Here is a 13720-nt window from a genome sequence, read left to right as displayed (position 1 = left end):
AAATGTCCTTTGAACAATATAAAGTGTGTTAAAATTGATGAGTAAAAAAGGTGTGCAAAACTATATAACAAAATTCTCTAAAGCATCATTTTTTCCTTTTGTAATTTAAAAATTCATAGGAGATCATGTAGTCAAAGGTGGTAATGTCTGTTCTGACTTCCATTTTTGAAGTAAAAGCATAAAATTATTATTAAACATTTTTTGCTCATTGTTATTTTATTTTGGCTTTTAAGATGGATTACTTTGATAACTTGTGACTGGATATGAATGAGCAAGGTGGAGGTTAAGCAAAAATCAGCATAGCATGTTCACAACTCAATATCTTAGGTGGTTAATCATTCAGTTGAACACAGCTGGTCAACATGTTGTTTTTTACTATATTTTTCTTTCTCACTTGTAAATTGTTTAATTTCCACCATTAATGGACCTCTAAATACTCAGAGGACGTAGAAAGTACATTGATGCTGAAACACAAATTAATGTGGATATAATGAGAAATCTGTAAGATTTATCTATTCTCTTCGCCAGCTCTTGAAACTGTGTTCTCATATCACCTTATTTAGTAGCTGCTATTTAAAAAAAAAAAGGACAAGAAATATTGGAATAATTAAACTTAATTAATCTTTAGCTGTATTGAAGTAAAGACCAAAATATCTATAATGTGCTATTTGTGGATATATTCCAGCAAACAGAGGCTAAGAGGCTAAGAAACTCTATTACTTCCTTTTTAAAAGTAAAATGTTAAAAAAAATAAATAAAAGTAAAATGTTACGAATTCCAAATATAATCTCACAAGCAGTTATATAATGTTACTAAATTTTAATTTACTTTTTAATATGTATTTATAGTGTCTAAACCAAACAATACACCACAAAAAAACTTAATAAATTATGTTTTTTCTTATATGGTTGAAGTAAGTCAAATACCATGTGGTGTTACATATTATGAATATTAAAGATTGCACTTAAATAAAATTATAAATCAATGCAAATTAACTTCTTTTTTTTCTATCAACCAAAAGGGATGCTCACAATTCTACCCAGAGAATGTCTATTACTACCAAAGGGATTCAAGAGTCAAGAAAGGCTAGGAAACACTGCTGTAACACTGCTGAGGTTTTTCATCATTTTAAACCCAGAAAAGTTTCAATTAATAATGGAGGAAGCGAGTCACTGATTTTCATACTGCCAAGTGAAACACAGCAAGCTAGAATAACTGGTTAGTTTTATTAAGGCATCTTATTAAGATGGCTTATTAAGCTACTCACTATTGTTTTCACAGGGCTTTAGACTGATACTAAACTTTAAAATGTAGGATTCTTTCCTTCCTAACTTTCATAAAAGTCATATATAATTAGCACTGAATGAAATTTTCTAATGTCAACATTTCAAATTTTGATTAACAGGGAATACAAATCAACCTTATTCAAGTTTTAATTCAAAAGACTGGCAACATCCTTTGGGAGTCTAGTAGAGATAATATTCAATGCACCTTCAAACTTCAGACTAAGCCAGGGGCCTACAAAGTAAAAGTAATATTCAACTTATTAAGCTAGCATCGTCACAGTAATTTTCTCTACCTGCTTTATGTCTGATTCATAAAAACCATACATTCTCAAATTGAAATCAACATTTAGGGTCTAGAATGTAATCCGGACCACCTTACTGTTGATAGGTATGACGACTGATCTACACAGACGATCGAAATGAAGACAAAGTTAACGGTTGACAGAGGTGGTATGGGTAATGACCATGATGTAAGAAACATAAAGTCAGACAGCGGTAGACACTCTGGAGAGTGCACAATTAAAAATGTGGTGAAATTCCCAAGGGTGGAAGAACCATAGTTGTTCAGCTCCACGATACAACTGTCATTTCTGAACATGAAACACCAGTCAGTAGAAATCACACAAGCTAAGGCAACTTAGTAGGTTTTCATTATTATTTTTTTGAATAAGGGTAAACCAGGAGTGTTTTCTTTTTTTCCTCCAGCAGTGTCTTTTTCATCTTTTATAGAGTATTCAGGGCTAGAACTAGGGTGAGATGAGGGAGGCACTCAATTCAGGTGAAAAATTTAAGGGAGTATTAAAAAAAACCCTCAGTCATCAAGGTAAATAATATTTCAATCAGTATTTAAAAAAATCAAAGTTAACATAAAAATCTTATTATAAACAAAATACCAAAATTTAAATGAAGAAATGATTAGTACCTACTATAATATGGATAAAATTCCTAAGGCAAAACAACTTTATATTGTAGTGAATTTCTTTAAATGATGAGTTTTGATAAAAGGTTGAATGGTTTAGGTCTATCTGCTATCACTTACATAAGCATGGAATATTTGAGTAAGAGAAATTTCTAAAGTGAATTTCAATACAAATCCCTAAATATTGTTTGAAGAAGGTACCTGACATCCTAAACCCCCATGTTTAAGCTTTTCCTGATTTTTAAGGTCTCCTTCGCATATGCTAAGTAAGTTTCCCCAAACTAGACTGCCTGATTCTAGTGCTAAAGTAGCTACTTTTAACTCTTTGTATGACTGATGGATGGCCTTTGCTTGAATTAATCAGCCTGGGGGTTATAAGGTGATGACTTTCTAACATTTTATCTACATTTATGGACTGTCATTCTTTTGTAAAAAAAGAACTTCTTCAGGGGCACCTGGGTGGCTCAGTCAGTCTGACTTCAGCTCAGGTCATGATCTCACGGTTTGTGGGTTCAAGCCCCACATGGGGCTCTGTGCTGACAGCTCAGAGCCTAGAGCCTGCTTTGGATTCTGTGTCTCCTCTCCCTCTGCACCTCACCCGCTCATGCTCTGTTTCTGTCTCTCAAAAATAAATAAACATTAAAAAAAAAAAAAAACCTTCTCCCTTTTCATCTTCCATCTTTTTTTATGTGTATCTATAGACTTTAAAATGTGAAAAATATTCAGGGGCACCTGGGTGGTTCAGTTGGTTAAGTGTCCGACTTTGGCTCAGGTCATGATCTTACAGTTCATGAGTTTGAGCCCCATGTCAAGCTCTGTGATGACAGCTCAGAGCCTGGAGCCTGCTTCAGATTCTGTGTATCCCTTTCTCTCTCCTTCCTCTCTCTCTCTCGATCAAAAATAAACATTAAAAAACATTTTTTTAAAAATGTGAAAAATATTCTGTAATCAAATACAGTTTTCTCCTGATGCATAAATTGTGCCAAATTTGGTCAGTGTAAACCTTTCCAATCTACCTCCAAAGGTTAACAACTTTCATTAGTTTCTGGTTTATCCTTCCTATTCCTTTTATTCCTATTTTTCACACAAAAGGTAGAATATTATAAGTACTTGATTTTTTTCAGTTAGTAATATGCCCTGAAATCACTCAGTAGCAGTTTATAGACATCTTCCTTTCTCTCTCTCTACAGCTGCATTGTATTCCACTATGTAACTATGTCATAGTTTATTCAACTACTCTATCTGGATTACTTCTGTTTGCTGTTAGAAAGAATCCTGTAATCCCTATGTTGTTTCATATTCATAGAGATATATATTCAGGATAGATTCTGAGAAGCAATTTTCCTTAGTCAAAGAGTAAGTGCATATGTAATTTTGTTAGATATTATCAAATTCTCCTTCACAGGGTTTTTACCATTTTGCATTCTACCCAGTAATGTATGAGAATGCATAGAATCCTTTTTACTTTCAGTTTCTAAGATCTATGTGAAGAATCTCTTCTTCCAAAGTTACATGGTATTTACTTTCTGTCTCTGAGGCTAAAATTTATTATTTTTCTCACTATTTCCAGTTCCAAAAAGATGATTATAACTTTTTATTTGAAATGCGTAATATGAGTAGAAGATATTTTTCAGTCAATGGCTTACATTTATAGAGTGCATTATACTTTTCAAAATACTTTTATGCACATGCATCATATTTGATCCTCACAGCCACATTTGGAAGTGTATCAGTTCTACCTTCCAGATGGGGATTCTGAGAAGGAACACAATTTAATGACTTCTACATACCCAGTTAATGACAACCAAGGGTCCTGTTAGTTCACTGATACTTCTGCAAGATACTAAGGTGCCTCCCCTCTAACTTTCAATTCTAGTGCTTTCATTTATTATACGTTAGTGTCACTTATTAGATAAAAGTATTAGGCATAGAGAGTTACTAATTATATTTATTTCACAAGTAGTAGAAATATGAAAGCTATTAATGAGTTATTTAAATTCATATGTTAAGCTTATTTTGGATAATAAAGCTTAAATTTTATAAACTATAAAGGGTTAACCAAATCTAAGAATGCAATTTATTCTAAAAAATATACCATCTTTTAATTCAGAGTAAGATTCACTTATGGAAGCATAAGTAACCAGTTAGAATATAATGAATTACCTTTTAATATATAAGCAATTATTAGGAATTTGTAAAATCTTAGAAAATCAGACACAAAGTAGCAAAAGTGTAATTTTAGACAACATCAAAGTTCAAAGGCTTCCTTTGTACTAAAAATGTCTCTTTGCATTCTCTGAAAAGGGTGGGAAAAAAGTTCTATTTCAAGTATAAAATATTTTGGCCTAAATTTTTAATTAGATCGATTCATCCTTGAGAATGGTAATATATATTTATCCTATCAAGTGAGCTTCAAGAAAATATTAAAGGATGACATTAACAGACATTATAAATTGAAAATCCTCAAACAGAGGCAATGAAATCAGTAAGTGTAAATATAAACCCTGATTTTGGTCTCTTTTTCACAATGTAAACTCTTTTCCATGAACACAATCTGTATGTTAAAGATGTCATTTATTTTTGAAGTTGAAAAATAACAAAAAGACTTTAGACCCACATATAAAAGGTACTCTTTTTATCCTTTTCTGAGACATTGACCTGTATACTCATTTAAAAATGAACACCACATCTTTACGTTATTAAATCTTTGTTTTGATCTATTAGTATTCACCAAAGTGCCATTTTATAAAACCTCACACTGAATAGACAAGGCTGGAGGTGACCATCTGCAGCTTTAGAGTCTGCGTTTGAATTGATGAAAAGAGCTTTGTGTTTTCATTGCCAAGTTTGATTCTTCCAGTCATTAGGCATTCCCCTCAGATCGCATCAATGAAGCCGTGCTCTCTTACACCCATGTGTTAAATTCTCTTCTCCTCATGGTTTCCTTTGCCAGCTCTACTCAAGAATGACTATTGGGTCTTAGCCACATTCTTCTCACAGCTGTGTTAAAAAAGAGCATCAGAAAGTCTTCCTAAAACCCATATGTGTATCTGGTCAGTTCTCTGTCTTAGGGTCACCTCACATTGTGGTGTGATTATACAGAGATTCATTCTTGTTCTTGAACTGTGCTACTCCACCACTCTGGGAAAGATTAGGCCCTCCAGTCAGTAGGGGAGAACTTCTTGGAAGACTGATGTGAAATATACACAGCTCAGAAGGCAAATTAATTTAAGGAAGAAGGCATTTCAAGATTTTAAATATTTATATATATTTTCACCATTGTGTAGCTTGTGAAATGGCAAATGGTAACATAAAGAGAAATAATTAATATATGCTTTCATATGCCTTTAGGATGCTGTTGTGTGCAGCAAAAGAAAACATCAAATGATGATGATGTTCCAAGGACTATTAGTCTAAATGGTATAAATGCCCAAGCAATTAAAAAAAAATAAAATTCTTAAGTTTAGTAAGTTCCAAAATACTGCTGTTCACTATGTAATTTTTGGAGCTTTATTTTTCACTTTTAGTCTTTTTGCAGAAACATCTGAAAAATAATCTATAGTAGTATAACTATTATTTTCTTATACTCAGGTTAAGAACAACAGAAAAAAACTGTTTGTTGAGTTGCCCAAGAATATATAACAATATGAAGAAGAAAGAAGATCACTTCAGCTACTACTACATATTGCATTGTTACAGAATGATTTTTTTTCTTTTTAACTATAAATGATCAAGAATGAAGTTTATGTATGGACAATGTTTGTGACTTTACCACTAGTTAAAGCTACACTGAAATAAGCAAGAGATTCTTTTATTCTATATTTTTCGAGGGCCAAGGTGCACATGTGCAAATTCCTGACTTATTGGGGAGAAATAACTAAACATGGAATGGTAGAATCCAAGTGAAATCAGTATTTCTACTTGTTTTCGGGTTCAATTTAGGTCTTATGTAATTATATTTTGGGAATAAAACCTGTACCTAGTAAGGAAGTATACATCAGATTTTAGGTGGGTATACTAAGGATTTATTAAAAGAAAATCAGACCTTGATTTATGTAACAATGTAGACTTTTCTATACTAACAGAGAGATATATCATATTAAATTTTCTATGTGTTTAAGAAAAAAAAGAAGAATAGGGAAAGCAAAGGACAAAGTTGTGAATGAGCTGGCAAGTATAATGAGGTTGAGCAACACCCAAGCAGGAATGATGAAAACTTCTTAAAATTTCATTTTTACAACAGCTTCCCTTTTCCTTTTTTACTACAAAATTATTCTAAAGTACACTAGTGGTTAGTATTATTAAGTAAGAAAGTTAAAATCACCTTACATATCTTATTTTTATCAGTTCTAAAACTATTCTCAGGTAAGATGGATGGATGACTTCTGCTGTCTTCACAGAAGTACCTGGGAGCTGTGTAGCTTGTCAAGGGTTAAACAGTAAGAAGGCTTTAACTGGGGCTAAGAACAGAACCAAGGAAAAGGATACTTGTCAGATCATATGGCCACTCTAAGGAAATTACATTTCATATAAACGTGTGAAAATCACATTTGAATGTTTCTGAGGCATAAGAACTCCTGTTTTGTTTTGTTTTTTAGTCTGTCAAGTTCTAGTTAAAAAGTATATGATTTTCATCATTAAGTGGATCCTATAATTTCCCTAAAATGACAGTAACTTTATTTCTGACTTTTAATTACTATAACATTGGATTAATGAAAAACAACAAAAATTACTGCATTTTATTTAGTCTTAAATGGAAACAGCATGGATCTCTCTCATATTTTACTCCTTTGTTCTTCTTCTCTCATTTTTTTTCCATTGTACTCATCTGAAACATGTTTTATCTATCTTAGTAGGCAGAAATGTGTATTAGCCCAACTCTAGATCACCTATTTGAAGACAGGTTCTGAAATGAGGAAGCAGATGAAATACAAGCAGTCACGTTGTAATTTTACTTTTTTAGTCCCTACTCTCAATCTCTTTATGATTCATTCCATAAAGTTAACTCTACAAGGGAATTTATCAGGGAAAGTGAAGATTCTTAGATTTAGAGAATTTCTTTTCTTTAGCCTCCACCCTTTAATTTACACTTCATTAGAATTTTTCAAGTTCTGGGTTAGGCTTCAATTTTAATAATCCTACATTAATCCTTCCCTGGTAGAGAGGAATGCCATAGACAATTAACACTATGTTTCTTTTTCATGTCAAAGTGAGACATTCTCTAAAGATAAAGGTGTAAGCCCAACTCTAATTTTTATAAAAAATATAATTACATATCTATCAAACTTGGTATCTCTGTGTGTGTATATATACATAAGTAGCTCTAAAGAAATTTACTTTATGTACGTGTACTCAATGGATGAGAAAGGTGATCCATTATACGAATGTATGATAAAATAAAACTTTTTATAAAATACATACTTATTTGATAGTGTATAAGGTTTGTCTTTCATAAGTTAAATATATATTTAATTTAAAAATGTGTTATCATTTACTGAAATCCAGAATATTAAACTCTTAAAAAGCATAAAAATGACAATACCTAATTGGATTTAGATTCAGAAGGTGCCCCCAGAGCTGATTGGGAAGTTTATCTGCACATAGATTATCACAAATAAATTGACTTATTATTTGCTGAAGTATACGTATCATATCTCACAGAGCTTTTAAATCTCAAACACAAAATACATTTTGAAGAGCAATCTTCAGAAGTTTTAAATCCTCCCATTTATTGATAATAGTCAAAATCAACTTTCAACCTTATATTAAATAATTTGCTGATTTAAACCTTATGCTGAGTTGAGAATTTATGAGACTTATTCTTTGATTCAATCAACAAGTATTTACAGTGTTCAGACATGTGTACTATTGCCTTGCAACTTACAGTCCAACTGAGAATTTATTAAAAAAAGAAAACATCACAGGTATAGTTGGCAAGCAGAGTAATTTTAATGAAAACAATACAACTGTATTAATCTATGTAAAGACATATTACCACAATTAGTTTTTATTGTGATTAAAATCAAAATCTGGAGCCAGCAACAAAACTGAAAAATTTAGTGATGTATTTTGATGAAAATCATAGGCTTCTTAAAAAAAATAAGAATACAGGCTTTTTTTTTGCTTTTTTTCCCCCTTTAAGCCAAGAAACTGTAGAAATGCTCTGTTCCCCTTCCCAGCACTCAGAGTCATCTACCCTGTTTTATAATTCAACCTGCAAACAGATTAAGCAGCTGAGTTTGTGGAAAGTATGTTTGCTCTACGCTAAGAACCCTTGTGTGACACTATGGCGACTCCCCTGACACCTCGAAGAGAACTACAGACAGTTCTTACCCATCAGCAGGGAAACCGGGCTGAGAATTCACAATTTCTTTGTAACCTCAACTTCTTCACAGAAATCAGTATTTGACCAAGAGGCAGGAAAGACTTTTTGTTAGCTTACATGTTCTTCTTCTTCTTTTTTTTCTGTCAATACCACTCAAAAGCTTAGGATGCCCTATATTTCAAAAGGAAATGTTTTATGCTGATCTTTTATACTTTAATTATGCAATTGGAAACTAGAACACATGTAAATAGTAAGTACTTGTTTTTTTTTAAGTATGGAAAGAAAGAAAATTTTAAACAGTGACATTTTTTCTTGAAAACACATTTAAAAGTTTACAACTTTTGTCCTACATCTTTTTGTCTGATCTATTTCTTATATAGTTACAGTTTATGAGGGATTTCAATCATATCAGTGTAAATCTGGTCCATAGTAAAGATGATATGTGATAAAAGTTACTTCACTGTAAAATCTAGAAGCTTCTGAGATCTTCTACCCTTATAAGCCTGGTTGTAAATACTTTTAAGTAATTATGTGTAGCTTAGGTATGTTACGTATAGTCAAATATGTTTTTAAAATCCTTTGGAAAACTCCTGTGCTAGGCCACAAGAACCATATCTATAGACAGAAAGACAGATGGGAAATAAAATATAGCATAAAGAATAATAGAGTCTTAAATCTCTAATGATGATAAAAACATCACTTAATGGACTGGTGTGTCAGTTTTCTCTTTAATAAATGAGGATTATGAGTGGTCCTTGACAGAATCATTAAGAGAAGCTTTTCTTACAAAGTTCCTGTGGTGGTAACCTGCTCTTAGTTCTCTCCTACTTCCACACAGCTCACCAAAATAAGTGTATCCAGGATTAGCCAAAGAGCAACTTAAAAGCTAAATGATAATGTGCTCTTCTTCCACAATCATACACATTTTTAAAAAAGAAGTACCTGAAGACAGTAATGCTTAACCCAAGGGAATGGAAACTTTAGGCTTTATGACACCTGGGCCAAGAAGTTTTTTGTTTTTTATTTAAGATTTTATTTTTGGGTAATCCCTACAACCAACGTGGGGCTCAAACTCATGACCCCAAGATCACGAGCTGCATGGTTTCTGAGTCTGCCAGGTGCCCCCCCCCCCCCAAGAAGCTCTTGGACAATAATGTCTGATATTCACTATACTTTTCCCTATCAGTGTTTCTGCCTACAAATATTGGCTAGTTTCTAGATGGTAATTCTGTACCGCTTTCTTCTTCAGGAATATTCCTATAGGTCAAAAAAATTAAGAAATTCTTTTGACTCTAAAAGAAAATATAAATTTAAAATTCTACAATTATTAGAAATAGTATATAGTCTCTCTCCACTATTACTGAAGATTTCAGGTCTTTTAAATGTAATTAAACTTGATGGAAGTTGGTGGTTAGGACAAGGGCTAAAAGGGCTAAAAGCTGATCACTAGAAAGTCCCATATCCTGACTTTGAGAAGAGTGCTAAGAGTGGCGGTGCCAGTGAGGGAGGCAGTCAGGACTCACTGCAAAGCTCACACTTTTCCAGGAAACTCTTCTACTAGCACTGGGTACTGGGTTGGTTGAAAACTTTTTTTATCTAGGGCTTAAAGTAGATGAGTGCACATTTGAAATTTTCCTGTGTATTCCCGATCTGAACTGCTTTTACTTTATTCTGTCATCTCATCAACCTATTAAATTGTTCTGGTTCATTTATTCAGAAGTGTTTACAGAGTACCAACTTTATATCAGGCATCTGATGAATATGTGGAAGGAATGTGGATACAAAGATGAAGAGAACAGCGTCCATGTCTTGGGAATGCTCGATGGTGGGTAATTTTGCAGGGAGTCAGGTAGACAGGAAAAATATAAACAAAGCAGTTATAACACCCAGATGATTAAGACCTCTAACAAAGGTATGGACTAAGTACTATGAAAACAATAAGGGGCACCTGGGTGGCTCAGTCAGTTAAACACCCAACTCTGGATTTTGGCTTAGGTCATGATCTCATGGTTGGGGAGTTCAAGCCCCGCATCAGGCTCTGTGCTGACAGTGTGGAGGTTGCTTTGGATTCTCCGTCTCCCTCTCTCTCTGACCCTCCCTGCTCTCTCTCTCTCTCTCTCTCAAAATAAACAAATAACATAAACTTAAAAAAATAAAAAGATAAAGAAACATCACAGAGGTACCTTAAATTAACATCTGACTAAAGAGTAACAAAAATTTGACCAGGTACTAGAAGGGAGGAATATGCTTTAAGAAGAAGAAATAACATGTGCAAAGATATTGTGGTTGGGGTCGTGGGAGGAAATGATACCAGAAAAATGTGATAGGCCTCATATGCCATGCTAAGTTGTTTATGCAATAGTGTGCAGGGGATGAAAGGACCCTAAACATTTTAAATAGGGAAGTAATATAACCTGATTTAAGTTTTAGAAAAATTAACTCTGATGGCAGTGAGGAAGGTAAACTTGCGAGCTAGAGGCAGGTAAACTAGTTTCATGATTATTTCAATAGTCAAGATGAGGGATGATGAGGGCCTGAAGTTATGCAAGTAACAAGTTAGCATGGAATAGAGGGTATCAGGTGATTCTCAGGTAGGAAACAAAATAGAGATTGACAGCAAAGTGCATGTGAAAAGTAAGAAACAGTGAAGGAATCAGGACAGTGCTGAAATTGCTGAAGACCATTAGTGAGACAGGAAATACAGGAGAATGGAGAGGGCTGTATTTTCAAGGGAGGAATTTTTAACAAAAATACTATGGCAACACACAAAAGAGAGTGATTTAACTTTCTAGAAAGTTGAAGAAGACTTTGTAGAGAAGAGATACTTGAACTAGTTGTGTTATTTTGATAAGCATGATTATACTAATAATTTATAGAATGTTTATAATAATAAAGTAACTGGCACTGAACTAGGTATTTTAGGTGGTATCCAGGTTATTACTCATATCAAACCTGCCTGTGAAGGCAGTATTACCATTTGAATTTTTCATCTGAGGAACTTTTGCTTCCAGGGGTTATGCAATTTGCCCCAAATCTCACAGGTAATAAGTAGGAAAGCAGGGATTGAAATATAGGTCTGTCTGACTTGACTACAAAGGCTGCCTCTATCCTCTATGCTGTACTGAATCTTCCTGGATGAGTAAGTTTTTCATGGGGGAAAAGGGTAAAAGGTGACAAGCAGAGGAACCCATGTATATAAAGGTATTTAGTCTTGAAAGACAGAGCCCTTCTGAAGAATGAGATATTGCAGTGTGGAGTGAAATGGCAAAAGAAGGAGAAACTATGCAACATGCATTATTCTAAAGGCATTACGTGTTTATCTCATCTAATTCTTACCACATTATGAGGTGGCAGTATTATTATCCATATATTATGATCTACATCAGCACAAATTTTTAAAATAAAATGTCCAGGTTCACATACCTACACATTTTGAATCCAGATCCTGAGCTTTTAAACCACTATGCTATATTACCAAAGATATAGGAGTATCTTATTGTTTAGGATGATTATATATTAGTTTTATAATAAAAATATAATTAGAAATGGGCCATTGAATTTTTTAGTTAGGAAATTACTGGTAATCTTAAAAAGAACAATTTCAGCATAAAAGTTAGCCAGTGTATTGAGTAGCACAACAGTGAATAGGAATTGAAAAATACGATAGTGAACATAGATCAGTCATTCAAGAAATTTGGTTGTGAAAGAAAAGGGGAAATGTGGACCTTTTTAGTTTACATTGTAATTACTACCTAGAACACTGACATATTTACAAAGGACCTTCAAAAATAATTACTAGTAACAGTAATTTCAGATTATATGGAGAATATTAATACCATCTAACAAAGTCTTATAAGTTGGCTTCCTGGGAGGTTATCCTTTTAAACGCAATTACATAGGTTGATGCCCACATTAACTGTAATGAAGATATACTGCCCAATGGAGGGAAATTAAAAATAAAATACAGTAGGTTGAATATGAACAGGAAAGCCTCGTAATATTTTATCTAAGTCTTACTGCTGGAAATCAGAATAAAAGATTTAACATTTACATCGAAATTTAACATTTAAATTACATAACTCTTTCATTTAAACTCTATCCACTGGTATCATTCCATTAAAACCTTTTGATCTGTCTGTTGTTAAATATGACGAATAGGACAATATAGTAATTTTTCAAAAGGTTAAACCTGTTCAACTTAAAGCATTATCTGAGATGATGTTATTTCTACTTCTTGATATACAAAGTTTTTTTTTTTTTCACAAAATAATAATAATAGTTGAGGAGATGTAAAAAATAAGAGGTTGATGAAGTTTCCAAAGATTTTATAGAAATCTAATTGGTCTCTGGGAAACCGTGTTTAAGGGAATTTTAATCATGAATACAAATTAAAGATTATATGTAAAGAAAACTTTGAAATTTGTAATTATTTGTAGACTTTAAGAGCTAAATTAGATTCTGACTGTCAAAAGTTATTGATTTGTAATTTACAATGAAATGAGATCTACTTATGTATCTTAGTGTTTTTAGAATGTTAATGTACATTGTGACTAACTGGGTAACAGTTTCTGACTGAACATAAACCTAATCTTTAAACCTACAAAAAATATAATACTTACCATAAATCACAAATTTCAAGATAACCCGATTGTAAAGATTTTAATAAGCATGAATAACTCCTAATCTGTTTTAAAAATTGGTCTTAACTACAGATTTACCTGACTTTGGGTTACTATTCAAAGCATAATTTCCAGGATGTTGGGGAAATTTTTGAGATGACTTACTTTCAAATAAGAAGTGTAAGAAGAAAATTTGAAGTTAGCACTACTTCATACTGTGAGACTGAAAAAAATAATTAAGGAAAAAGGTATGTCTTAGAAATTAAAGACAAGTGTTGTAATGACATAATGCTATTAACAATACTTAAAGATGGGCTCAGTTAAAATGACAAGTTCTATTACATTAAAGCTGTCTTAGGAAATTCTGCTACAATGTTCAAGTCCCATAAATTAACAAGTGATTTCTTTGTATGATATATGTTAACATTTTGCTAGCTATCATAAGGCTGACTTGTTTTGTAGCTTTATTTAAATTTTAATAAAAATGCAAAGATCATCAGAAATAAACAAATGTAATTATGCACTGTGAAAAGCTGTATTGAATACTTCAGAAGGACAAAACGTGAAAATT

General features: G+C 32.7%; 1 protein-coding gene across 6 annotated transcripts in view; it reads right to left on the bottom strand.

The window, feature by feature from the left end:
* Positions 1-13720, bottom strand: part of MIPOL1 (mirror-image polydactyly 1) — a 320635-nt gene that overhangs the window by 27444 nt on the left and 279471 nt on the right. The gene's annotated exons all lie outside the window — the stretch shown is intronic.

The sequence above is a fragment of the Panthera pardus genome, unplaced genomic scaffold (genome assembly GCF_024362965.1).
Source record: "Panthera pardus isolate Hobbes unplaced genomic scaffold, ASM2436296v1 HiC_scaffold_24, whole genome shotgun sequence".
Lineage (NCBI taxonomy): Eukaryota > Metazoa > Chordata > Mammalia > Carnivora > Felidae > Panthera > Panthera pardus.
Note: the sequence above shows the minus strand (reverse complement) of the source record. Positions and strands in the feature narration are given on the sequence as shown.